Raw genomic sequence first — 25,658 nt, forward strand, 5'->3', positions numbered from 1 at the left:
CCATACAGCCCATGAGTGGCTGGCCCTGAGAATACCCCACAACAGGGTGAATGCAACCAGAGAATCTGATTACCCTAGAGGCCAGACAGCCCACGAAGAGCTGACCCTGAGAATACCCCACAAGGGGGTGAATGAAAACAGAGAATACAACCACCTCAAAAGGCAGATGGCCCACCAGGGGGCCTGCCCATAGAATAACCCAAAAGGGGCTGAACACATCATGAGAACCAAACGACCTGAGAGATCAGATAGCTCTTGAGGGGCTGACACAGAAAATACTGCATGCAGGGATGAAAGGCATAATATAGCCAGCAACCTGGGAGTCAGATAGCCCACAAGGGGCTGAGCCACAGAATACCTCACAAGGAGGAGAATTCTGTACCACATCCAGACGACTTGAAGGGCAGATAGTCCATGTTAGACTAAAAAATGTGAAAATACAGAGAAGGTTAAAAGACCCACCCAGAAAAGATGAACAAGAGGCTGCATATAAAATCAAAATAATCAGGCCTAATCAATATTGTAGTTGCAAACAAGGAATAGGTTTAGAGAACCAGCTACTCCAATGTGGAGATGTACTTTTGGAACTGGTAAGAATGTTTGCATTGCTGTCCCGAGCAATCTTCTCGAAGAACAGAGGGAAGACTTACAGGACCCAACTTTGAACTGTAACAGCAGGCTGGAGTGTGAGCGAGAGAGAGAGAACCAAAAAGACATTTGGTTAGGGGTCCGAAACCAGCCACCAGAAGCCAGGTAGAATGGGGACAAACTTATGTAGGCTAAGAGTATGTTGTTTTGTTTTCTAGTGGTAGGTATAGAGCATAGTGTAGGATAGGTTTGGACAGAGGACAGACTTTTTCTGGGACATCCTGACGACCACCAGTTTGTTGTTTTCTTTAAAGTTAGGGAAACCCATTAACACAGCTATAGGGATAGTTGAGACATTTTTTTCCTTTAATAAAACTTGTTGAACCATGTCTACTTGTCTGTCTTCTATGTTTGACTTACTACAGTGTTCCCAAGACCTCCCATAGGGATGTAGACGTCTTACACGCCCACCAATCCAGACCACCTCCAAGCAAACCCCACACAGTGACTGGTTTTTCCGAACTCAAACTACCAACATCATTGCAAACACACTTGTGCCCTCTCCCTCTCCTACCACTAACAAACCAACCACTCTCTAACTTTTGGATCCTCTAGAGCTCCTGGAGACCCTGCAAAAAATGGCAACGGTGGACAGTAGAAGTCCTACTAACATAGCAAACATATGGGCATGTTATTTTTTATATGCATTCAAGTTAGTGAGTCCACCTCGGCCTGATCTCTGAAGTGACATTATTTCCGTGCTTAATATGTCCTGAATAAACTTTAAGGTTGACTGGACCCCATTCTCCTGGTGGAACAACATTTAACCCTTCAAAGGGGGCCTGCATCAGTGGCCTTTTCAAACAAAATGGCTGAGTACACAGCACGCAGAGTTGGTACAAACTTCTCACCACAAGATGTTTGGATGTATGTGTTTCCATTGCTTATATTTCTTGCCAAACATAGGATCGGAGTCCCTGTTGGTGCTCAGTAAGAGTGATCTGTTTACTTTCTCTGGAGACATTTAATCTCTGATATTTAAATGTCTGAAACACCAACATTTGCCCTGGGCGTTCCTTTTTAACTGCGTATGCATTGTTTGCTTGCTGTGGGGAAATGAAGTGGAGACCATGGAGCAATAAAACCTCTCTCTGGTTGCAATACTTTTTGAGGATTATAATCAGCATTTCTATCTGCCCATTTTCAAGTACTAATTATACGTGTGTATATTCCCCTAAACGTCTTTTTGCCCTTGTGGTAAAAGTGAACAGTAAAGATTGTAAAATGGTGGAAACGTGTTCTGCCATTTAAATACTTACTGCGTAGAACATACATTTGTGGGGCAGCAATGAAGATATATAGCTGTTGCGCCTGCACAGAGTCTACGGTTGGTTTCGTTTAGAATCGTTGTCCTTCAGAGTATGACGCTTCAAGTGCATTTTTATCTGAAGTATGATGAAACTGGATTTTTCTTACTAACAGAGCATGCAGAGTTCAGGAATGTTATCTCATGCTACATTTTTCTCTTGCCAAAAACAGAGAGCCTATCGAGCAACACACGCACTTTGAGCGCATTTTTCGAATGCCTCTGGTTTGCAGGTGGCTTCTCTTAGGGATCTTTTAAACGTGTTTTTTCTATGCACCTGACTGTTTTGTAATGTTCTCTTTAGATGACTGCGTTGTGAATGTGTGCGCACATGCGCCTGTGTTTTTTTTAGGTTGCTGCAAAATCTGTAACCCTGTGTTCTGTGCGTGGCTGTATTGCTTATCATCACCACGCATGCAGATGTATATGCTGTGGGTTGCCATGTCAGTATGTTTTCATTTCAATTTCACATAATGTTACATCAGGTAGAGTTAGCAGATTTTAATTGCCACTATTTGCAGAATGTGTATTATTTTTGTGTGCATTAAAACATTCGATCTTCTGGAAGTTCTCTTGCAAGCAGACAGCTATTTCATTTTCTTCTGCGTGTTCCGTGGAATAAGAAGGCGTTTGTTGTTTACAGTTCAAATTCCTTCCTACCTTGGTTCAGTCAGTTTGCATTTGGTGCAGTGATGGAAGGTGTTTGGTCTGGAATCCAGTGTTCATGCTTGTGGCCTAGAAGAGCTTGACTAGTTTGACACCAACAGCTAACAGGAGCTAGTTTCAACTCTAAAGGTTCACTGGTGCCACACAAGCATACCTATGTGACGTGCACATACACATATCCGAAAAATATACCATCATTAGTACCCAGAATCTAATGCTTTCTAGGTAATGTTTGTATGAAATTGTGCAATAAATTGCACAGTTCACAAAACTTGTTGTCAACATTTTCTCAGGTGGGGCACTCAGACCTTCATTTAGGACGTGTTGGCGGATTCACTCACAAATTAGGGATCTACCATTTATGCCCCATCACTTTTTTAAAGTCGCAAGTTGCCATGGAGAAAAGGTGCAACTGGAAGGCATGTTTGGGGTCGTTGAAGTGACCAGGATTTTTCATGTGAGGGGATGTTTTACATCAGATTGTTTAGGGTGTGTAGGCCTGAATCGATTGTACATGGGGGGTTTTCAGCCCTATGGCCACCTACTGCCATCCTGGAGGTCTGCCTCTGAGGTAGACAGATGCTGCTGGTTAGACTCATGTCAGCCCAGTCTCTGGGTTTTATGAAGGCAGCTTAGCTTGCTTGGCACTGGGGCACCATGGTGACTCGTCCTCTTCCTGGTCCTGAGTCCTCCCTCTCCTCTCCACGTGCTGACATGACATGCTCAGATTAACACAAAAAGAAAATGGAGGTGTGCCAGGCCCACACCCACACAGCACACATTTAATTTCCATTTGCAGAAAAAACAGCCAATGAAAGTTACATAGTTTCATGACTGATAGCATACTCTGCCCTCAGACAGGCTGAAGCCCGGTCTGCTGTTGTGCTGTTTGCATTGCTTTAAAGAGGCAGGAGGACTTGACTTCCAACGCACTTCTGTACTCCAATGAAAAATCCCTAGGCAGAGTGTGCAGAGCTCAGAGCTCCATGCAAAAGGTAGAAAAAGTATTCTTGATTGGGACATCCCTCTGTGCAGGCCGCACTAGCTCCTGAATCCCAGCTAGGACACCACACATGCAGAATGTGCATTATGATACACTGTTACCTGTGATGCTGCAATGGCAGCACTGTCATCAATGAAAGATGCACATTTGTATATTGAATCATGCTTACATCTTTCATTTACTGGCAACAATATGGGACGTGACGGTAACATTCTGTGTGATATAGCATGAGAATGTAGAATGTGGATTGTGGAATTGCATAGGAAACATGTAAAATAGAAGGCAGTTGGAGAAAGAGTGGTGAGCTACCAGAGAAGCTTGTGGGGGGCTACATGTAATCTTCAATAAAGAGGATTTATCAATCTTACCTGGTCCCTGCATCATTTCCATACTTGCCAACCCTACAGATTTAGGCAGTGCGCTACTGATTTTTAAGCAGTCCTACAGATTTGGGTGACAGATCCTACTGCTTTTTACAGTGGCAGGTAATTAATGTGACTAAGGCAGGCTGCAGGACAAAGCAAGCAACATATTAATTAGTTTGTACAGTGGGCTGGTAGGTGATTACTTTGATTGGGCTCAGACCAATCCACTGACCTGACAGCTACGTGACTCCCTCCTGCACTCTTGCCGGTACAATCCTTAGGTGAACCACCAGTGAAGGCAAGTGGCAGAGCGTAACATCATCACACAGCATCTGCCTATCAGACTGAGGGGGTTATCAGTCTCCATGTCATTCAGTGTTCACCTTACACTGCAGGAATACATATGTATTGCCCAGGCTGCTGCCACAGAGCAGTGGCAAACGTTGCCTGCCAGCTCTGTGTGAGTATTTTCTGTGAAGTCAGGTAATTGGATTTGGTGTTAAAAATGTATAATTGTTAACATTTGAACATCTTTCTATGTTGTGCTGTTTGATGGTTTGTGTATTTTAGAATGCTTCAATGGTGCCAACAATGTATGTTTTGTATTTTCCTGTGATGTCATTGTTATGCAAATTATAACTTTTGACACTTATCTTGAAATAATCCTAGATCTTTTTGGTCACAGAATGTTGGCAAGTATGCATTTCACTGGTGACGAGTGACAACGCGGTGCCCCACTGAGTAGCCGTCGTTGTTGGTAGAGTCACCTCTTTGCGTGACTGGAGCACAAGTATTCCCTGCTGTGTTGCTGTCCGGCATCATCCTGGTGCATGGATAAAAGTGCTGTCTCCTGCACACCTTTCTCTGGTGCATCATTATTGTGGGACCTTCCTGTGTGTTTGTGCCCCCTTTGTAGTCCGTGTGTGGGTCTGCGCTGCATGGATTGACGGAATAGGCTGTCCACCACGACTTCCATCTGGTGAAAGACTTAGGAATTCCGAAAGGGTTCCGTGTGGGGTGTGAGGAAGAGGAAGGGGTTGTTTATAGATTTGGGAATGCGTACACTGGAAGTCAGTGGAGCAGCGTGCTTGAGAGCCATTCGACCCGGCGCGTGTAGTGTGCACCTCAGCAAGTGCAAAGGAAAGGACCCTGTGATGTACTCTTGTGTGCGGCCATTTTGGTTGCCTTGACAACCTGTAAACAAAAGTACCTTGTTGAAGCCGCAACAAAGGCTTCATAGCGGTAATCTCTTCCTTGTGGCAGTAGAGGGTCCAGTTCCTTTATGAAAAGCAAACAGAGCAGGTGCCATTAGGATATAGGAAAACAGTTGTTGGAAAGCATAATGGTTCATTTGAGAAGTACTGCAAAGCCTGCATACTCAAAGATTGAGAAAGAGAGACCAATATAGTTTGGGTTTATTTGAAAACAAATAAGCATAAGCAGCAAGGAAGGAGAATATTGTTTGCGTTTTCTGAAACAAAAAGATCAAAAGCGCTAGCGATGTAAGATACATATTGATGGTAGTGCACAAAGGAAGTCATGCAAGGTGTGCCTCTTCCAAATACATTTTCTGACACCCAAGGGGAGCTCAGCATACCCTGGAAGCACTGGAAGAATCGTTTTGACCACTATGTACTGGTGGTTCATGGTTTGAACTTGGCAAGTGAAAGGAAACATTTACTTTTGATGCATTGTTAGGGAAACTATGGACAGGCACAATATGAGCATCTTCCACCACTATCTGATGAAGAATCAACAAACCTTTCAGAATACAAAAAGTGCATACAAATTCTCGACAAGCATTTTGATAAATCTGTGAGTATCGTATTAGAGAGGTATAATTTTGTAAAGAGTAAGCAGCAACATGGAGAATCCGTAGAAGAGTACATAACAGCTTTTAGGGGTTTGGCAGTCTTGCGTGAATTTGCGAGTACTCTAAATGAAAGACTATGGGATCAATTCATGCTGGAATGCAATGATGTTAAGGTGAGAGAAGCCTTGTGGTCGAAGTGCAATCCCTCTATTGATAAAGTTATTAGGGTGGCAAAAGAAGTAGGACATACACACAGATGTGTCAAAGAGTTGGAAAAGAGGACTGAACCGGACACAAAAAAAGGGGAAGAGGTACAAGTAATGGAAGTTCTGGCAATACAAGGGAAACATTAGGAAGAAGCAGGCATCCAAGAAAGAAGCTGTACAAAAAAAAATGGTGGCTCAAAGAAAAGAAAGATGAGGAGGAAAGCAAAAGATGCTTTCGCTGTAATAGTTTTTCATTTTGTCAGCAGCGGGAAGTGTCCTCACATCAAGGCACTGTGCAAGAAGTGTAACAGGCGAGGCCATTTCACTCATTGTTGCAGAACCACACTTGAAAATGTTGACTGTGTTGATGAGTTATGCAAAGACTTGGAGGAATATACACATGCCATCGATAGCATGACTGATGAGATTGATATGATATGATGTGGCATTTATAACACGCCTGTACTCAAGTGATATCAATGAGGATGAGAATGCTGATATTGAAACGCCCATGTCCATCAATAAAATTAAATGAAGGAACATAGAAATGGTGATAGACTCTGGGGATAAGTATACATTGATGCCCAAGGTTATTTTTTAAGCAAAGATGAAAGGGACCATTACTCTGAACAAAGTGGGCAAAGTGTCAAGCGGATAGAGTCGATGGGATGGTTCTGGACTGTCATGCAATTTAAAGACAGGTGTATGTTTCCAACAGTGGAAGTTATCCACTTTTGAGTTGGTCGCATCAGAAAAGGTTAGACATAAGACTTCATCCGAATGATGAGGAAACAGTTTATACTGGGGATAGTATGAGTGATAAATTGCCTGGAAAATGTATGCATCATGCAGTTTTCAGAGAAGGTTTGGATAGCATGAAAGGCTATATACACAAAATCAGTATCTAGTCTAATTCAGTTCCAGTTGTACAGAAAATAAGGGCAGTAGCGTTAGCTCTCAGAACTGCTGTGACAGAAGAGCTAGAACTGATGAAGAAGTAGGGAGTGATAGGGAGGGTTGAATCCTCTGAATGGGTTTTTAATCTGGTGATTGAGAATAACTGAATGGCAGATTGAGACTGTGTATCCAATTGAGATCTGTGAATTATTGCATAATACCAGACAGACACCCATTGCCGAATGTAACAGAGATGTTAGGCACCATTAGGGGAGTGAAAATTTTTAGTGTATGGGGGTGGAAACTGTCGAGCGTGATGCAAGACAGAAAAAGGTGTCGTATTCAAAGATGCTGGTCTAATGCTTAGTAGAGATAAATGCAAATTCCACAAGTCTGTTATACAATATCTGGGACATGATATCTCAGAACAGGATATTCGACCAAAAATGGATTTGGTGAATAGTATTGAGAGTTTTTCTAGTCCCACTGTTAAAGAAAAGATTGTATCATTTCTTGGAATGGGTGATTATTATTCCAAAGTTCACTCCAGATTTGGCTAGCAAGTCTTTTTTTTATTTATTTTTTATTATATGTGTAGCCAAGTTAGGCTTTTACAAGGACTGTTTGGTTTATAGAAGAAAATCGGGACTGGTCTCTCAGACTTATTCTCTGTCTGGATTCGAAGTTTGCAATTTTCCCATTGCCAATTTCAAGATTTTAGCCACAGCAATGGTCCATCTATTATTGTCACCAGAGAGGAGACGCGTCCACCAGAGCTCTTCTTCACAGAGATCGCGGTCTGAAAATAAAGGGGAGAGATATGCTTTTCTGAGCTCTCGCATAGCTGGGCACGACATCAGCAGGTGTCTTATGGTTTCAGGTTGATTGATTCCGGAACATTGTCTGCATTCTTTTGTCGCTGACAGTGACCTGATTCCGAGAATTTCCCTAGTCAGAAGGAGATTGAGCCGTGCTCTCAAAAATGTTCCTCTTAAACTTCTGTTGGGAAATTTCTTCACGTATGTCATTGTCTCTTTTCTCTTTTGAGATATTTGGGGTAGATGACTCAGACGTTTGTTGCCGGATACTTGGTCTAAGGTCGTGATTCAATCTTGGTCCTCCATTTTCGTTTTCACTCTCTGAGGATTATTCATCAGATCTTCTTCAGTGCACACTATGTTCTTTAGCTGGGCTTTTTCTTTTCCAGCCAAGCGTTTGACAATGCACAGGTAGCTTCGGAAGCCTCTTCGGCAATCACTTGGTAGACTCGTGGGCTGTCCGGCATCAAGATCTTTCTGAAAAATTGCATACTGCTATGTTCTATCGTGGCTGATAGAGAGAGAAAACCTAATTCTTGTCGAATAGCTGCAATTGATGTTGACTTTGGGACGTTAAGGACAGAATGCCAGAGGAAACCCTCCAGCTTAGGCCATATTTTAGAGGGGATCGCAAAACTGGAATCCATCCCGCAGACCATTGACGGGAAGACTTTTCATTTATAAAATTGAATAGCAGGCAGCAGAGAAAACCTTCCATATTGTCTGTCAGTCGCTCTGTTTTGAGCTGTAAGGATTCGCATCTTTGCCCAAAGGACATGTTGCATGTGGGTGTCAGTTTTTGAGCAGTCGATCGTAACACCCAGATATTTGAAATGGGTGACTGACTCAATTTTAGTTGAGTGCTTTCTCCAAGGTCAGGATTTTGGTCTTGCTTTTGTTAATTTCAAGGTTGTTTTGGTTTATGTAAGATGTCAAATGGTCAAGCTGTCTTTGAAGCCCATGTCGTCAACATACAAAAGACGAGAGACCGACATGTTTCCGATTTTAGGTGGAAAAGGCCGAACCGTTGCTGTGGCCTCCTTGTAGTCTCCCAGAAAGGCAATGAAGAGTACTAGAGTTAAGGAGCAGCCCTGTTTGATGCCTCTTTAAGAGGGTATCTCTGTAGAGAGAAAGCCTTGACGACTTAGACGTACTCACATTTTTGTGTCAGTGTGTAGGGCTCTTATGGGAGCCAAAATGGATGGAGGACACTTCCAAAATGCTAGTTTCTCCCAAAGCTTTTCCCGGTCGACCCGGTCGAAAGCTTGGGTGAGATCGACAAAAGCCAAGAACACTCTTGGGGCACCGGCTCTGACCTTGCTCTTGATGATGTTTAGTAGCATGATGTTCACAGAGGTGTTTGCATTTTTCAAAAAGCATGTTTGGAAGGGATTCGCACACAATGATGACTTGGCACATTTTTTGAATTTTACGAGAAGTAGTTATGCAAAGACCTTACCGATGGTATCCAGTAGGGCTATTGGGCGGTAGTTGCTCGGATCTTCTCTTGGGCATTTCTTAAAAATAGGAACAACTACTGCCGATGTCCATGAGGAGGGAATTGATTTTGAAGCTTTGCATCGGGTGAAAATTTGGCTGATCAGAGATGTCCATTCTTCCGGGTGCTGTTTTAGGTCGATGTTAGGTAGACCATCCGGCCCCGGTGCTCTTGACGATGTCAGTTTCTTAATCATTCTGATGATGTCATCTTTATCGGTTAGGTCTTCACAGGGAGCTGAAAAGCTCTCTTTATCGAATTGCGTACGACCTTCAATTGGAGCAAAGAGCGCTTTAAAATGGTTCACCCATTTTACCTCACTGACCGAGTTTGTTACAATTTCGTTGGTTTGGATGTTAGAAGGTCTAATTAGCGTTCAAAAATCCTTTTTCTTCTTTAAAGTTACTATCTGCAGCATTTGTTCTGAATCTTGTTGGTACATATTGATTCGGTAGGATTTTAGCCATGATCTATACTTCTTAGACTCTATCTGAAATATTGCTTCCGCTTCCGGCGAATTTTGCTTTGTTGTCGCTCTTTTAAGGTTTCTTAGCTTTCATTTTTTCCTCGACCAGTACTTTGTTGTAGATATGATATCCTTTCCCTGGTCTTGACACTAAGTTCAATCTATAGGTTGGTAGTTTACTGTACATGCTGTTCCTTTAATTTCATTAGCAATACCTTGATTGCTGTATTTTTTTGTTAGTTCAGCTATGTTAGATGCCGTCAGCCTGAGTCGAGTTTGTTGATGATTTGGTTCAACACTAAGGTTCCAGGAAGGATTTTGGATCCTGTTTGTTGTCCAGCTCATGGCCAACAGGTTATGATCACTTTTGTCCGTTCGAAGGACTTCGAAGGTGGATATTTGGGGCAGCAGGGCATGCAAAACAAAAATGTAGTCCAGGGTCTCAGTAGATGAAGCTCTTTGCCATGCTGGAGTCAGTTGAGCCATTTGGCAGATAGATGTAGCATTATGGAAATTTCTTGTGTTCCTCAGGTCTGTCCATGCCGCGCCCCTCTCCTCTGCTGACGACCTATGTAGTTTCGGCTTTGTCGTTTCTTCAGGTTTTAGGCATTTCCATTCAGGTCTCCGCAAATAATTATGTTGGATAATTGCTGGTCCACCATAAGTTCGTCGATCACCTCTCCGAATTTTGCACAGACAGTTTCAGTTGTTGTTCTCTGTGGGTTCCAGTATAGCGTGATTATGCCTAGCCGGATTTTTCTTGATTTAAATTTTGTAGTTTTGCAAATGTCCCAGGTTAGGAGAGCAGCTAGATATGTATGATATGATATGATATGATATGGCAGTATACGTGTCTATACACAAGTGTTTGCTCGACCAGTACTTTGTTGTAGATTTGGCCGTAGGACGCAAATATTTTTTTCATGAGATTCACTCCAGACCCGGCTCATACTGCCAGTAAAAGACCAAACGATGGTCTGCCCAGGAGGCCTCTAATGACTGGTGCAACAATTACCGTGTACCCGTTGAGAGCTGGTTTTTCTTCAAACCAGGTCTCTTGGAGATACAGCAAGTCTGTTAACATGAGGAAACTGGTTAAAAAGAGGGGCAAGGTTCCTATGGAACAGTGAGTGTGAGCAAGAGTTTCAAGGGATTAAGTTAGCATTGAACAAAGCTCCAACTTTAAGCAACTTTGATTTTAGCAAGAAGAGTGTATTGACAACAGATGCCAGTAATCATGGATTAGGTGCAGTTCTGTCTCAGAAAGGTGAGGGAAAGGATTGTACCATTGGATTTGCATCCAGGTTGTTGAAGGATGCAGAAAGACATTATACCACAATTGAGAAGGATTTATTAGCGATCAAATGGGCCTTTGATAAATTCTGTCCTTTTTTGTGGGGTGTAAGGTTCATCGTTAGGTCAGACCACAAGCCTTTGAAGGATATATTATCCATGAAATATTCTTTGATGATTCACAAATCGGTTGTGAGTTTGCAGGACTATAATTTGGAAGCACAATATGTGCTGGGAGTAAAGAATAAAGCAGCAGATTGTCTTTCACAGTCAACTAATGTGGTTGAAGATGGTTATGATTATGATATGATAGGCTATTTATAATGCGCTGAATATTCAGTGGTTTCTAAGTGCGGACCCGGGGATCGAACCTCTATTGCTCCGTGCCGTCTTGCATCCAAGGCGAGCACGTACTCCTGAGCTGTCCCCCCGAAGTTGAAGATGAAGAAGAGGCTGATGAAAAAGAGGATCAAGTCAAAGGTAAAAGGAACATTACAGCATTGTATTGTACTGGTGTATATGTTGTCCAATTGGGTAGAGACCTCTTGGGTACAGAATATCTGTACCAAGGACATTATTAGATTTTTGGATGAGATATTCAAGAGAGGGGTATCATCAGGGGTATCCTTCTATCATTGTGATGGACAATCGCGTTCAGCTTGTTTCAGAGAAAATGGAGAAGTTGTTGAAGGGGAATGGAATAGAACACATAACTAGTTCAGTGTATCATCCAAAAACCAATGGTATTGTCGAAAGATTTAACAGGGTCATTAAAAATAGCATTAGATCCTACATTTCAGACATGGTGGTGTCTTAAAGGTTTACCCCTCATTCTACGACAGGGGTTTTGCCCTTTGAGATTCTTTGGGGAAGAAAACCCAATACTAGACTTTGTCCACCTTGATTGGGAGGGATGTGCCAGAAGGTCATTAATCTGAAATCAATCAGGGAGAGTATCATTAAGAAGCAGATGCATAATAAGATTCACTTTGATGTTAAGAAGGCCACGAAGGAATTTGGGGGACTGGGTGTGCATTAAACGTCCTCAAGGCAGGAAAGATGGGCGATTGAAATGGTCTGAGCTGGTGAAAGCTGTGAAGATGTTATCTGAAATGATCAGAACTTCAGATGGGGGAGTTTGGAATGTCAATAGGGTTTGCAAGTGTGTTAGCGTAAAGTATGTTGGTGTGAATTTTTTGTAGGCGAAGTCTAGGGGAGAAAGGTGGAGTGCTCATGAGGAGAATCGCTCAGGTATGCTGGAGCCAGACTGTTGCATAGCTTGTTCAAAACGAGGCTGTGGTAGACTGTTATATTTGAGGGACTATGTTGAGTAGACATGCAAACGTTCTATTTAGTTTTTAGAGCAGTGTTTGTTAGTTTCTGTAGTTAAGTAAAGTTCCTGCTGTCATGCATTCTTTTACAGTAGGTCATATAAATTCAATTTCAGTCATTCTGTCATTTTTTGGTAGATGTGCATTATTTCTTTTGTCATGCATAGTTCTTCATGTAAATATCGATGCCTTGTAAGTTATTCACTTTCATTAAATTCATTTTAATTTTGTGTTTGTATATAGTTGGTTCATGTTTGTTTTGCAATGTTGTAAAGAAGGGAGGTGTGTAACATTCTGTGTGATGTAGCATGAGATTATAGAATGCGGAGTGTGGAATTGCCTAGGAAAAATGCAGAATAGAAGGCAGTTGGAAAAAGAGTTGTGAGCTGCCAGGGAAGCTGCTGCGGCACTAAATGTAATCTTCAGCAAAGAAGATTAATCAATCTTACCTGGTCCATGCATCATTTCAGTGACACCCTTTTTTCTGACATATGAGCTGCCCCTGAATACCTTGTGTGTGGTCTAGACTCAGTGAACTGTGTGGGCAGGGAATTGGGCACTATGGGGTGTTAAGTAAGCACACCAGGATGCACGCATTTCGCTTTTCTGCTGACTGGTAAATTAAGCTCTTTAACATGTTCTTGATGTGGGGGATCTTTTTGGCTCCAAAGCTGATGAAACTCTGGTGGCTTGTAAGATTCCACGACTACTGCCAAGTCTTTAGGTTTATGGTATCCTGCTCCTCCAAAGTCCAGCCTTCACAGGCCATTCTCTTATCATTGGAAATATTTCCGTAGAGCCAGGTCTTGATCTGGAGCGGTCTTGCTAGCTGCCTTAAGGGGATACAATCTGCTCTCTAAGCTGAGGTGAAACATCTTGTTTTGTTGAATTTAATGTTGTAATGTTATTTTAGAGATTTTGTATGCAGTTTTTGTGCTGTTAAAAGGCAATTAATTCAATCTGTTTTTCTAATCCACACCTGACTGTTTCCATAATCTGTGAAATGAGTATTACAAGACGCAACGGTTATGGTGATACAGGATATCAAACTTTTCCCTTCAAGAACACCCAGTAATGTGGTCTGAAAGCTCTTTCTTTCAAATACTGGCACTCAGAACCAAATCCTGGTTGATCCTCAGCCAATTATTGTACTCAGAATGTAAACGCTATTCCCAACCTTGTTGTCGGCTGTGCTAATTCCTGTGCGCATACCACTTGATTTAAGGGCAGAGGTTGAGTAACAACTGGGTTACAGGTGTCCTTAACTCTGACCTGTCTTCGTGGTGTTTGTCTTCCTTTCAGGAATAGTCTTACACTTGGCTGTGGCTTATCTTTATACTTCACTAAGGTGTGCTTCCTTCTTTGTGGCAACCACCACGTTATCACACGTAGTGATTTAAGAGTTTGAAAAAGCTCCTGCTTCTACCCTGTGTGACAAACCTGAAGATGTCTCACCTGCTAGTCCCCAGGGATCTGTCATCAATGTGGCCTGGACACGGCCATCGCTATTGGATCCAGTTCCTTGGGGTGGACCAGTGCAGAAGGATCACCTGGATGAGGGTCCTCGGGGAGTGGTAGTGGGACACCGAAGGGTGAGACACAGTATCCCCTTCCTTGTAACACCTTTTCCCCATCCTACCAAGTAGTATACCTAGAAGCTCACCCCCCTTTCCGACACAAATACTTTCTCACAGACAGTTCGTCATAAGCGACAACGGACTAACACTGGGGTCGTATACCTGACATCTCCCAATGCAAGGGTCAGGCAGAGGCAGGCAATTACTGATAATTACACACAACTGACTTCCATCACACTTTCCCACATGGATAAAAGGCGGAGCATGAAAGCACACTCTGAGCAAGGCAAAACTCACGAGGAAGCAGCAATTTGGAGATGGCAGTTTAAACCGAGGAGAAAGGCGGCGAAACAAGAGAGGACGACAAGAAGGAAATTACCCTTGCTCTTTTCAGGGAAGGACCGTGACTTTCAAGAGGCCTCAAGGAAAAGAATCATAGACCGGGAATTGCAGCTGACGATCGGTGCAATGTGTGTCAAAAGTACACAGGGCTCTCCTGCATTGATAGCTAAGGTGGGGAGAAGTGATTGCCACTGCAGTACTGTCCTTGACTATGACAGCAATGCAACACCAACGAGTTTAGCAGAGCTGGTGAGTTGGAGAAACTGATAGCAGACAGGACTGTGTTACGCTCCAGGTTGCAAGCAGCAACATTGTGTGAAGAAAGAGAACTTGTATGAGATTTAACTTTATGAAACCGAAAAAGGTACCAGATACAGAGTAGTCTGGCGCCACATGGGTGCTCACTTGAAGGTATCCAACTGAGTGTGTAGGAATTATTGAACTGTGAAATCGAAGTGGTCCTACAGTGGGTTAAGTTGAAAGTCTTTGTTTGCCTGTGAACTAAAATTGGTCTGAGCCTGGCGGAGGGGGACACATTGTATAAAAAGGATCTGAGCCCAGAAAAGGGTGATCCGGGGTGAATCATAAATCCCCCGAGAAGATATTGCTGTGGCAAGTGTGAAGCCCACTGAGGGATGCCTATGAACTGAAATTGTTCTGAGCCCGGCTGCTGGGGACTAATTGTATAAAAAGGGATCTGAGCCTGGAAGGGGAGATCCTAGGTGAACCGTAAGTCACCCGAGAAGATATTGCTGTGGCAAATGTGAACCCGACTGGGGGATGCCTGTGAACTAAAAAGGATCTGAACCCAGCTGAGGAGGATCCAGGATGAAGAATAAATTGCCCGACTTGAATATTTGGAAAGGACATTTTTTCGTTGTTTCTGGTACCTGTGAAGAAAGAGATTTTGAATGTAAGAGACTTAGGCACAGAAGGCCCCGATGTTTGTAAAATCGACTGTGACTTCATTCATGCCGAAGAAGCCCAAGAGTGTGCTGTGCTCCAGTGACCCACCTTGTCCCATGCTAAAAACTTGGGGAAGGGAGGCCTACGGCCTGAACATACTGACTTATCATTTTGCGAACACTTCTTTCTTCTTCATGAACATTATCTAAGACTAATTGTAGCACAGTGCTAAGGACTGGCAATCGTTTTTTTTTAGTATAGGCCCTTTTTGTTTGACTAGACTCCACTATGACTACTTTATTATTATTGTCTGGTTGTAACTTGCTCCCATCTTAGATTTATGTTTAGATAGGCGTTTTTCACACCACTGATAAAGTTCAATAAACACCCTTGTACTGTGGTTATTTGTGTCTGTCTTACTTTGGATACCATGCCTTCCTTACACCTATTTTAAAAAAGGTCAGTCATGGTTTAGGGGTCTTTTAATAGCATTTTCGGGTCAGAAAACATGTACACTGTTAATCCTCTTTGGTGGCTCTTGCTATGCTCAGGACCCTTAACAAAGATTGCCGACATTTAAACGCCAGTATAGTCTGCAGCTGCAGACTATAAGGCTTAAGCAATGACTTATGTTAAGAGCAATTGATCTGTGACGCAGTCTAGCTCACCCGAATATTCTTTCACACTCAAGTTTATTAGCTATTAAAAGTATAATCTACCATGCTCGAAGTTCGGTTTTGCAAATCAACAGTGCCTTTCCTCCCCATCAATCAGGGACCCTGTGAGTAGGCATGTTCAATTTCACATCTCCCCAAGTGGTGTTTAGTTATGCATTACAATTTTAAATTGGTAAGCACAATAATTGTAAGACAAACTATATGGTGTATGTGTAGTTGTTGGCAATGTGTCAGATTCTATCTCACAAATATGCATTTGGGTATGGTCTTGAAACTTAATGTAAAGTTGTCTTGTAGTGTGTCGCTCTTCTATTTTATTGGCCTCCCTGCATGTGACCATACAGGAAAAGTGGGGGCACAGGGAAATAGGAATTTAATGTGATAGAGAGGGAACCATATTGAAACGCTTGATGTTGATGGGTGCTAGTCGAAAGAACCCGGTTCCTGAACACTTGTCTCAGTCTATGGGCCTCATTCCGAGTTTGGCAGTGTTCCTAAGGTATTTCAGTTACAATTAATGCCACTTCCTCTGGAGGATTTGCTGCCAGATTACAAGTGGTGGCATGGGCACGTTAATTCCCTTTTTTGTAATCCATAGAACTCCACTGGGGATTTGGCAGATTTACTGTGAGCAGTAAATATGTTCAGGAAAAACTGCCAATATTTCCCACTGAAATGGAGGATTTACCTCCAGCCCTGTGATGGAGATACATCCTCCCCTTGAAGGACATACTCTGAACTCCATCGCACCCTACAAGCTGGCAGTATTTTGATTACTGTCAGAAAATGTGTCCGCATTAGAAATGCTGCCAAAATGTCTGTGTTGTCCAACTTGGAACGCTCACCTATGTGTTTGGTGGTGATACCACAGCATATTTTTATCTGGAGGGAGAGTCCAAGATAGCTCCTCATCTGGATTAGCTGCTAATTTGGGATGAGGGCTTTGTAGAGCTGAAGAGGTGAGCTTTGAAATAACTCGATTTTTATTGTTTGGGTAACTGATAGTCCTGAGCTAGGCATGTGGAGGTGGTCAATTTGTGTGTGTTGTGTAGAAATTTAGGAGCTTTTAGAGGGAAGTATGTTAGTTAGAAGGACAAGGGGGTAAACAGATATGATATGATATTTTATTTGTATCGCGCTCGTACACAAGTGTTTCAGAGCGCGACAAGGCAAGGGAGGAGAAACAGGGGAGAAACAAAACAGCGATCTTACTAGGCCCAGTGACATTGAGAACGTGCAAGTGCATGGGAAAGGGGAAAAGTGCATGAAGGGGGGGAGTGGAAAGTGCAGAGCAGAGGAGAACAGATAAATAATAATAAATACAAATAAATAGATAATGAAGCAATAACAGAGGGTGTGCGGTCAGCAAGAGCTGTGTTTACGGCAGCAGAACTGGGTAAGTCTGATAAGTGCATAAAAGAAGAAAAATGGGGTGTGGGGGACTGTGGGGGTTACAGGTACAGTCCCCAGTGCGAGGGGTGGCCAGGAGGCAGTGCAGAAGGGTGGCAGTGTGAGCCAGTACCTGGGCACGGGGGACAGAAGATACATGACATGGAGGAAAGCATACAGTGCCAGGTATGGTTCCCAAGAGCAAGGCAATTGGCTCTATCATAGATCTGCCTGTCGGCTGTCTTTGGTAGTAGTTGTTTGATTCTATTTCAGTTGCATGATGTCTGACTAGAAAGAGTCCATTTTCCAAATAGGCTTAGTCACAGAGTCGCCTGAGGGTTCCCGTTTGGTTCAAAATATTCAGGGGCACCCTCCATTAGTTCAAAGTTTCTGAGAGTGGTCTGATGTTTGTGTGCTGGTCATGTGCAAGTGTTAGTTGAATAGCCAAGTTTACAGCAAATTTCAGAAGATGACATGGTCTTTTCTGAACAAAGGTGTTTGAGCAGAGAGTTTGAGTTTGATTGAGAGGAAGGAGGAGGCCCATCCTGTGTGCCCTTTTCGGTTGAAGTTAGGCACCATTATTAAGGCATATGTGCTGGATCAAAGCTTTCTTGATGATTGGTTGATGGCATTAGCAGCTGGTGAACTTTTAAAATGACGGGACGTAAATATTTCCTATAATATGTGGGAGGAAATCTTTCAAAATAATGGGTTAAAATAGTGTATTTTACAACACACTTTCTGTGACAAATTGGGCTAGAAACCACACCATTTGGAGTCAATTTTGTAGGGCAACACATGGAAATGCCAAGTCACCAACAGGGTACAAGAACATTTTCCAACATGTTTTCATGACGCCTTCGCCCACAATTTATGAAGTATAAATAAAATGTTCATGTTGGCACTGTCCATATATGTCCATGCAGTCTGCAACAATACATGCCATTATTGCAATATACGAACATACTCATGTTTGCTTGACCATCATGCCAGTAATGATATTATACAAAAGCATGTCTATGCTGGCTCTGCCAATATGGACAGTATCCCATGTAAGAACATACTCCTATTGGCTTTGCCAGAAAAAATAATAAGCCATGCCATTAAAAGAAAGCATGTCCAAATTGACTGCACCACTGTAGCACAGTATTGCTGTATTGGAATACTAATCATGTTGGATTTATTCATGATGCCACTAAGACATACTATGCCATAGTAAGACACCCTGTCCAGATGGAAGTGCACCAATGTAGCCCAGAATAGGCACGCACAAATGATAATTTATTCTTTAAAAGAAAATGTATTTATAGATTTATAATGCACCGGAACCTGCAGGCATCAGGGTGCACGAATACACAAGCAGACAGCAATATCACAGGAAAATTATCAGACCAATGAGAAGAAAGAGGACCAGATAATCACTCCAAGAGAAAGGTCTTAAGTGACTTCCTAAAGCCTCTAATATTGAATATTGGCTTCTTGCCGCAAGGGTAGCGGAAGTGTCATCCACATTTTGTCTGAGCATACAGCAAAGGATTTGCCCATGCCTTTGGTCCATTTGAAGGTTGGGCAGTTTATCTGCATCATGTTGGATGAGCACAATGATCTTGTTGGCTCATAGTAGGTCATTAAGTTTTTCATGTAGGCTGGGGTTATCCCATGGAGACATTTATGTGCCATACTGGCCACTTTAAATGGAACTCTGGCCTTCATAGGGAGCCAGTGCAGTGCCTGTCTATACTGTGATATGTGATTTCTTCTTGGGATCTTTTTAATGATATGAACTGCATCCTTTTGGAGTTTATGAATGCTTTATTTGTTGGCCCTAACAAGAAGAGCGTTGCAGTAGTCAATCCTAGACAAGATAACAGACTGTGCTATGATCGTACACTTGTTTTCGGTTAAGTAGGGATGAATATGTTTTTAAAGCCTTAGCTAGTAAGTGCAGTGTAGAGATGTCGCGAGAGCCCCGCTCTCGCGAGATCTCGCTCGCGCCCACAGCTCCGCCCCCGCGCGCTACGCGCGCATTACGGGACGAGCTGAGGACACGGACAGCCGCGTCTTCCCGGCTCCTCCGAGCACGGGACTAATTCAGCATTAAAGCTGCAATATTAAGGCTACTGCAGCCCGGCCCCAGTTGGCCACGTTGGCCTTTGCTATCCCGGGGACTGTTTATATGCAAACTGTTCCAGAGTAACCAGGATAAATAAAGCACTGGTGAAACCCCTGCCTGGCTCCTGTCTTCCTTCAGGTATTAATATACAACATGCAGTTTTTTTTACTACCTGATTAGAATGGGTTTCTGCACTCAGGTAGGAATCAAGATGTATTCCAAGAGTTTTAATCTTACTTAGTAAAGGGTTGTTACAATGGTGGATGGAACAGGAATAATAGTTTTGTTTTAATTTGGCCCTCGCATCCGGCGATCTAAAGATTAGAAACTTTGTTTTTCCTCTTTTGAGGCACATCCAATTTTCCGTCATCCAAAATTCAATCAGATCGTAGATGTGCTCTAGTTTCGCTACGTCTGTGTCATAGTCTCCATCGATCTCCAGGACCAGCTGGATAGTTGGTAAAAAAGACACCTGTCTCTTCCAAAAGGCTGCAGAGTGGTCTAGCATATAGATTGAAAAGTACCGGGGACATGCAAGCCCCCTAGGTACGGTGCAGGTTGTTGGGGCAGGGCCTGCAGATTTGTAATTGTTTTTACAAATTATGCAGATCATTTCCAGCTCTCCCTTGAACTCAATGGGGACTATGAGGTAGACCAAGGAAAATAGATGAAGTCTACTTAATTATCAAAGACTGGATGTCTCTAAACTGGCTTTGTTTAAATGCCAGTAAAGTTGAGTTGATGATAAATGGATCGAAGCATGCTCATGATGGCTTACGACAGAAGTATGTCAGCTTCAGCATTGATGGAGGCTTTGTGCCTGTAATTCAATAGGTTAAACCCCTTGGTACTTACATGGGGGGCCAAGCTCAATGCTGATGCCCAAGTAAATCACTTTGTCAAGACATCTAATTACTACCTTAGAGTCTTAAAACAGATCGGTCAGTTGGTCTCAAAGACAAATCGGGAAAAATTGGTCCAAGCTATTGTCATGCCAAGGCTCGACTACGCAACTCCCTACTTGGGGGTGCTAGCATGGAAAGTATAAAGAGGCTCCAGAAGCTCCAAAACGATGCAGTGTGCAATACTGCACGCAGAGACCCAGTATCCAAAGCACATAGGGAACTTCACTGGCTCCTGGTTGCATCCAGAGTCAATTTTAGGATTCTTACGCTAGGATATAAGTGTCTGCGCCTCAATATTTGAAGGGAGAAGCTGGAGTTTTATACATCGGGGAGAACTTTGAAATCTTCTGGTGCTCATATACTAAGGGTGCATCGGTTCAAGAGAACCCAGGGAAATGGTTGGTGTTCTACATTTTGATTGCACAGGCTTGGGATGAACTCCCAGAGTCTTTACGCAAGGAAGAGGACTATCTTGTTTTCAGAAAATCCTTGAAGACCAGACTATTCACTTAGGGCGGTCCGTGGTCTACTCCATTCGTCTGCTAGTTTCTGTGTTGCTATGTTTTGTTTTGTTAGATAAATAGATAAAGGCATCTCCCCAGCAAACTCTAGACAGCCGACCGGTCAGAAAGGAATGGACCCATTTGGATGTTTTGTCGGTACAGTGGGCAATATCTCTCAAGGTGTGGAGTAGACGCTCATGGTCCAGGAGATCAAATGCCGCCGACATGTCCAAGAGGACCAGTCTTTCCCCGTCCATAATTCCCAGCATATGCATCTGCAGATCAATAAGGGCAGTCTCAGTACTGTGGGACAGTCGGAAACCTGACTGTCTAGGATGAAGTGCACCGATAGTTTCTACAAATTTTTGGCGTTGTAGCATGGCCACTTTATCCATAATGTTTAATAGGAAGTTGCAATTCGTTATAGGCCTTAAGTTACTTGTGTAATGAGGGTCTAACCTTATTCTTTTTAGCAAGGGAGTCACAGTAACATTTCTGATATTTTCAGGGACCTCGCAGGTGCGTAATGATGCATTGATAAGTCTGACCAAGAAAGGGGCAAACATGTCCTTGTTGTCTAAGATAATTTTTGGCGTCATAGCGTTCCCTGGGCAGGCCGACGGGTGCATGGTGCCTAGAACACATGATATGTCTGGAATGGACATGGGATGAAAATTAAATGCTAGTTGAGCTTTGGTACAGTCCACATTTGTGGGTGCAAATGCCTCTGACTGAGCTTTTGGCTTTTCTAAACGTTTTAGAGTTTCAAATAACTTCCTGGCTTTGTTATCAGCTTCCTCTATCTGCTTGTTGAAATTCTTTTTAGTTTCGGCGATTGCAATTTTATAGTGTCCCTTTAGTGTTTTCCATGCAGTTTTATTTTCAAGAGAGTAGCAATTGAGCCATCGTCTCTCTGCTTTTCTTTTTTCTGATTTCATGGCTCTATGTTCTTCAGAGAAACATTTTTGATGTCCTCCATTGTCACATATGGATTTAGTCGTAATTAGAGCTAACTTGTCTAATAGGCATTCAAACTTTGTGTTATTGGCATTAACAAGCAAGTCAGAGGGGTCCAACGCAGAGGTAATCGTCATGATTTTGGCCACGCATCTCTGAAGATCAGTTGTATGTACTTTTTTAAATGTATGATTATTCACTTTCTTTAGGGGGTTGTTTAGTCTGGCGAGAGGCGTTTGGAGATGGATAAGAAAGGTTACCATGTAGTGGTCAGTCCATATACATGGTGTGGTACTTTCTAACATGGATGACCGAATTCCTTGCAACAATCCCATCTAGGGTGTTGCCTTTCGCTGTTGTAGGATCTTTATTGGCTACATGGTGGCCAATGTTATTGAGGGCTGTTTCAAGAACAATGGCTTCTTTGGCATTACCGCGCCATCGGTTTAAGTTGCCTAGAAAGAGTGTGGGGCTATTATGTCCGTTATGATCAGACAGGAGTTGTACAATTTCTTCATTAATCGTTTCCACAAGGGGTCGATAGATCAAAATAAAGTTGACAGTGCTACATGCTGTTGGGGTTATTTTTAGGTTTAGGATCTCGCATCTCCTAGCAGTGGCTTGGGATTTTACAAAGCTTGATGAATTTCTTTGCAATAATTGCAACACCCCACTGAGTCCCTGCTCTCCGTTTTGGCAAAAGATGGTATAGCCTTCAGGGGCGGCTAGCGTGATCATTGGGCCACTAGCGTTGGTAATCCAGGTTTCAGTTAAAAATAGCGTGTCGAGGTTGTGATTAACATTATATTCCTGGATATCGAGAGCATACTTGTTAAGGGATCTGGTGTTTAGTAAAGCTAGAGTGAGTGTTTCTATTGTCAAGGAATTGGATATTTTGTCCTTATTTGTTTCAGTATAAGTCTCAGGGTTTAGAGAATGAGGTAAGTGTTCATTGGGGTTGTCGCTGCTACATTGTGTATCCTGGGGAGTGAGAGGGTCAGCTTGGGTACTAGCGCAATCAGCATAGTCTTTTGGTATGACGTCACTCATGCTTCTCTGTGAGTTGGATACCAAGGGATTGCATGAGCTATCAGGTGGCACTGGTGGCACTAGTAAGTAAACTAGTCCATCTGATTTTGACTCTTGTTAGCTGGCTACTATGGCCATGCGGTTTGCTTTTTGGCTGGCCAGTAGTAGGTTTAGTTCTGTGGGGTAGCCCATTGTGTTTCAAACCCCATTTTTCGAATGAAATGTTGAACTGTATTGGGTGTCAAGTGCACTTCCTGATTATGGTCTGAGACATCATGTTGGTTTTACCCTAATGCCAGTATACAATGCAATCCAGAGTAGGAAAATATGTCCAGACTGCCTGCACCAATGTAGGCCAGTATGCTCACATAGAAATGCTCATCATGTTGACTTTACCCTTGATAGGAGTAAAAGGTGCCATGCCACAGTAAGAACCATGACCAGGCTGACTGCACTAATATAAATCCAGTATGGTCACTGTGAGAAACCTGAATGTGTCTCCCTAGCTAGTCCCGGGACCTGTCATCCAGGTGGCCAGGAAATGCCATTGCTATAAGATCCAGTTCCTTGGGGTGGACCAGTGAGGGAGGATCACCTGGATGGGGGCCTTGGGGACAGGGAGTGGGACATCGAAGGGTGATGAGCGGTATCCCCTTCCTTTGACACCTTTTCCCCACCCTCTCATGTAGGACATTCTGAACCGCTGCCCCCACCCTATTCCAACATGAACACTTTTGCACGACACAAAGGACAACGGACTAACACCAGAGCTATTTACCTGATATCTCCCAATACAAGGGTCAGGCAAAGTCAGGCAGTTGATCAGAATCACACACACACCTGGGGGCCCTTTCCCTTACCCACATGGATGAAAGGTGGAACCAGAGATGCACAGTATGAGCATGGCAGACAGCACGATGAGACGGCTAATCAGGCGCGTCAGTTCAAACAAAGGAGAAAGATGGCAGGAATCAAGAGGGTGATGAAGAGAGAAGTGACCTTGCCCTTTAAGTCCCAGACCCGGGGATCCTTGGTGGAGGAGAATTTAAGACTGTGAACAATAGCAAATACGTGTTGCAGCAGATGTCAATGGTACATGGGGCAAGCCTATGCCGATAAGCAGGAACGGAAGAAGCTGCCACGCCTGTGGTCCCGGCCTTGACTCCAGGACTCAAGGAAGCAAAAGCCAAGTGGTACAGCGAGTGAGTGGAGGGGAAAATCAATAAGAACCGGGCTGTGTTGAGTGCGGGAATCGCAAAGTGGCAAGTTTCAGCCAAGTTTAATTAATTGTGTAAAGAACTGTAACGAGTATTGAAGGGGAGACCAGCTGCAGAGGGAAACTGGCACCACATAGGTGCTAACTCGAGAGACTCTGGTCGAGCCACATATGAGAGAAACTACAGATAGCAGGCCATAGTAGAGTCAGTGGAATAGGTCAAAGTGGTCATACTTATGGTCAAGCAAAATACCCATACAATCAAAAGACTTTGATCTATAATTTTGTGAAAGCAAGGGAAGCAAATCTCAAGAGGGGCAAAGTCTATAGTCCCAAGAAACAGAGAGTTGACAGCTATAAAATCGGATAGAGGAATGTCCACTAGGAACTGTTTGAAAAGAGATTAAGAAAATAAGGGAAGTGAATCCTGCTGAAAACAATTGAGAAGGGTCAGCACCCAGAAGAGGGGGATCAAGGGACAAACCCATCGCCCTGAGAATATTGGAAACAAACTTTCATTTGTTAAAGGAACTTTTGTTTTTGTTAGCTGAACACGCCAGGCCCTCAGAGGCAAGAGACTTTCAAGTGAGATGAGACTTTGGCGGTACTGAAAGCAGACATTAGAACTCTAGTCTTGTGCTGGAGAAGCCTGAGACTGTACTCTGCTCCAAGCTCCCATTTTACCCCGTGGTCAAAACATGGGGAAGCAAGAGCCAGGCTATCCAACTGACATATTATTTGAGAACACTTCTTTGTTTTCTTGAGAACTATCCCACACCCATTTTTGTATTAATTGTGGGGATGACAAACTCTGGATCAGTTGGGCGCTGGTAGGGTGTGGTGGTCCAATGGTCGCTGTTGAGCGATTTGATCAATTATATGATCCAGTCAGGTCATAGTCTTTAATTAGTTTATTTTTGATTAGTTAGCACCAAAGAAAACATCATTGTAGAAATGAATGACAGGTTTTTGACATGGTAACTCGTTACACAGCCGACACGCGTTTCAACCTAAGTCTTTTTCAAGGCTGTGATTTGGTTATGTTGTGAAGTGCACCGTGAAGTGACATAGTGATACCCATTGTTATTTATAACACATATATTCCATTCAATATGCATGTATTTAATAATAGTTTCAGTAATGAGGATTGGAAGCACATTGTGGAAACAGATTGGTAATTAGCAAAACCCGTGATCGTGAGTGGTGTTGACGGGGTGAATAGCAGGACAGAACATATAACAGTTGATAGATACATTTAGGCATGACGAGATGTATAGTTACAGTTAAAGAAAATTGAAGCAGAGTAAGAGACAATGTACCAAGGGAGACAAAGGAAAGGGAGAGTCAATGAGTTGAGTCAAGGACCAAAAGAAATTTGGTATGACAGCCTAGTTGAAGAAATGTAGAAGAAGCAGAGTCTTACCCAATTGAGTTAAGGGGTGGACTTCAAAATGCTGTAAGCTGGTCCTCCCATATAAGGGCGCCAGGGGGGCTGGATAGCCGATCTGAAAGGTAGATGGATGGGGTTCTCAGCAGGGATGGGACCCATGGACGAGTGGCCGATATTAGATAGATATCAAGCGGGAGAGGTAAGGGTACTAGTTTGTAGCAATAAGGCAGGAGGCCGGAGAGGGGGAATCTATGAGGGGGTGTCCGATGGGAGGCTTACCGTAGGCCGGGTCCGGCGAGTTTGTGGCGTGCGCAGCGTTCTCGGAAATCCGTGTGCTGTGGATC

Source organism: Ambystoma mexicanum, chromosome 8, assembly GCF_040938575.1.
Source record: "Ambystoma mexicanum isolate Mex_15411 chromosome 8, UKY_AmexF1_1, whole genome shotgun sequence".
NCBI classification, from domain to species: Eukaryota; Metazoa; Chordata; class Amphibia; order Caudata; family Ambystomatidae; genus Ambystoma; species Ambystoma mexicanum.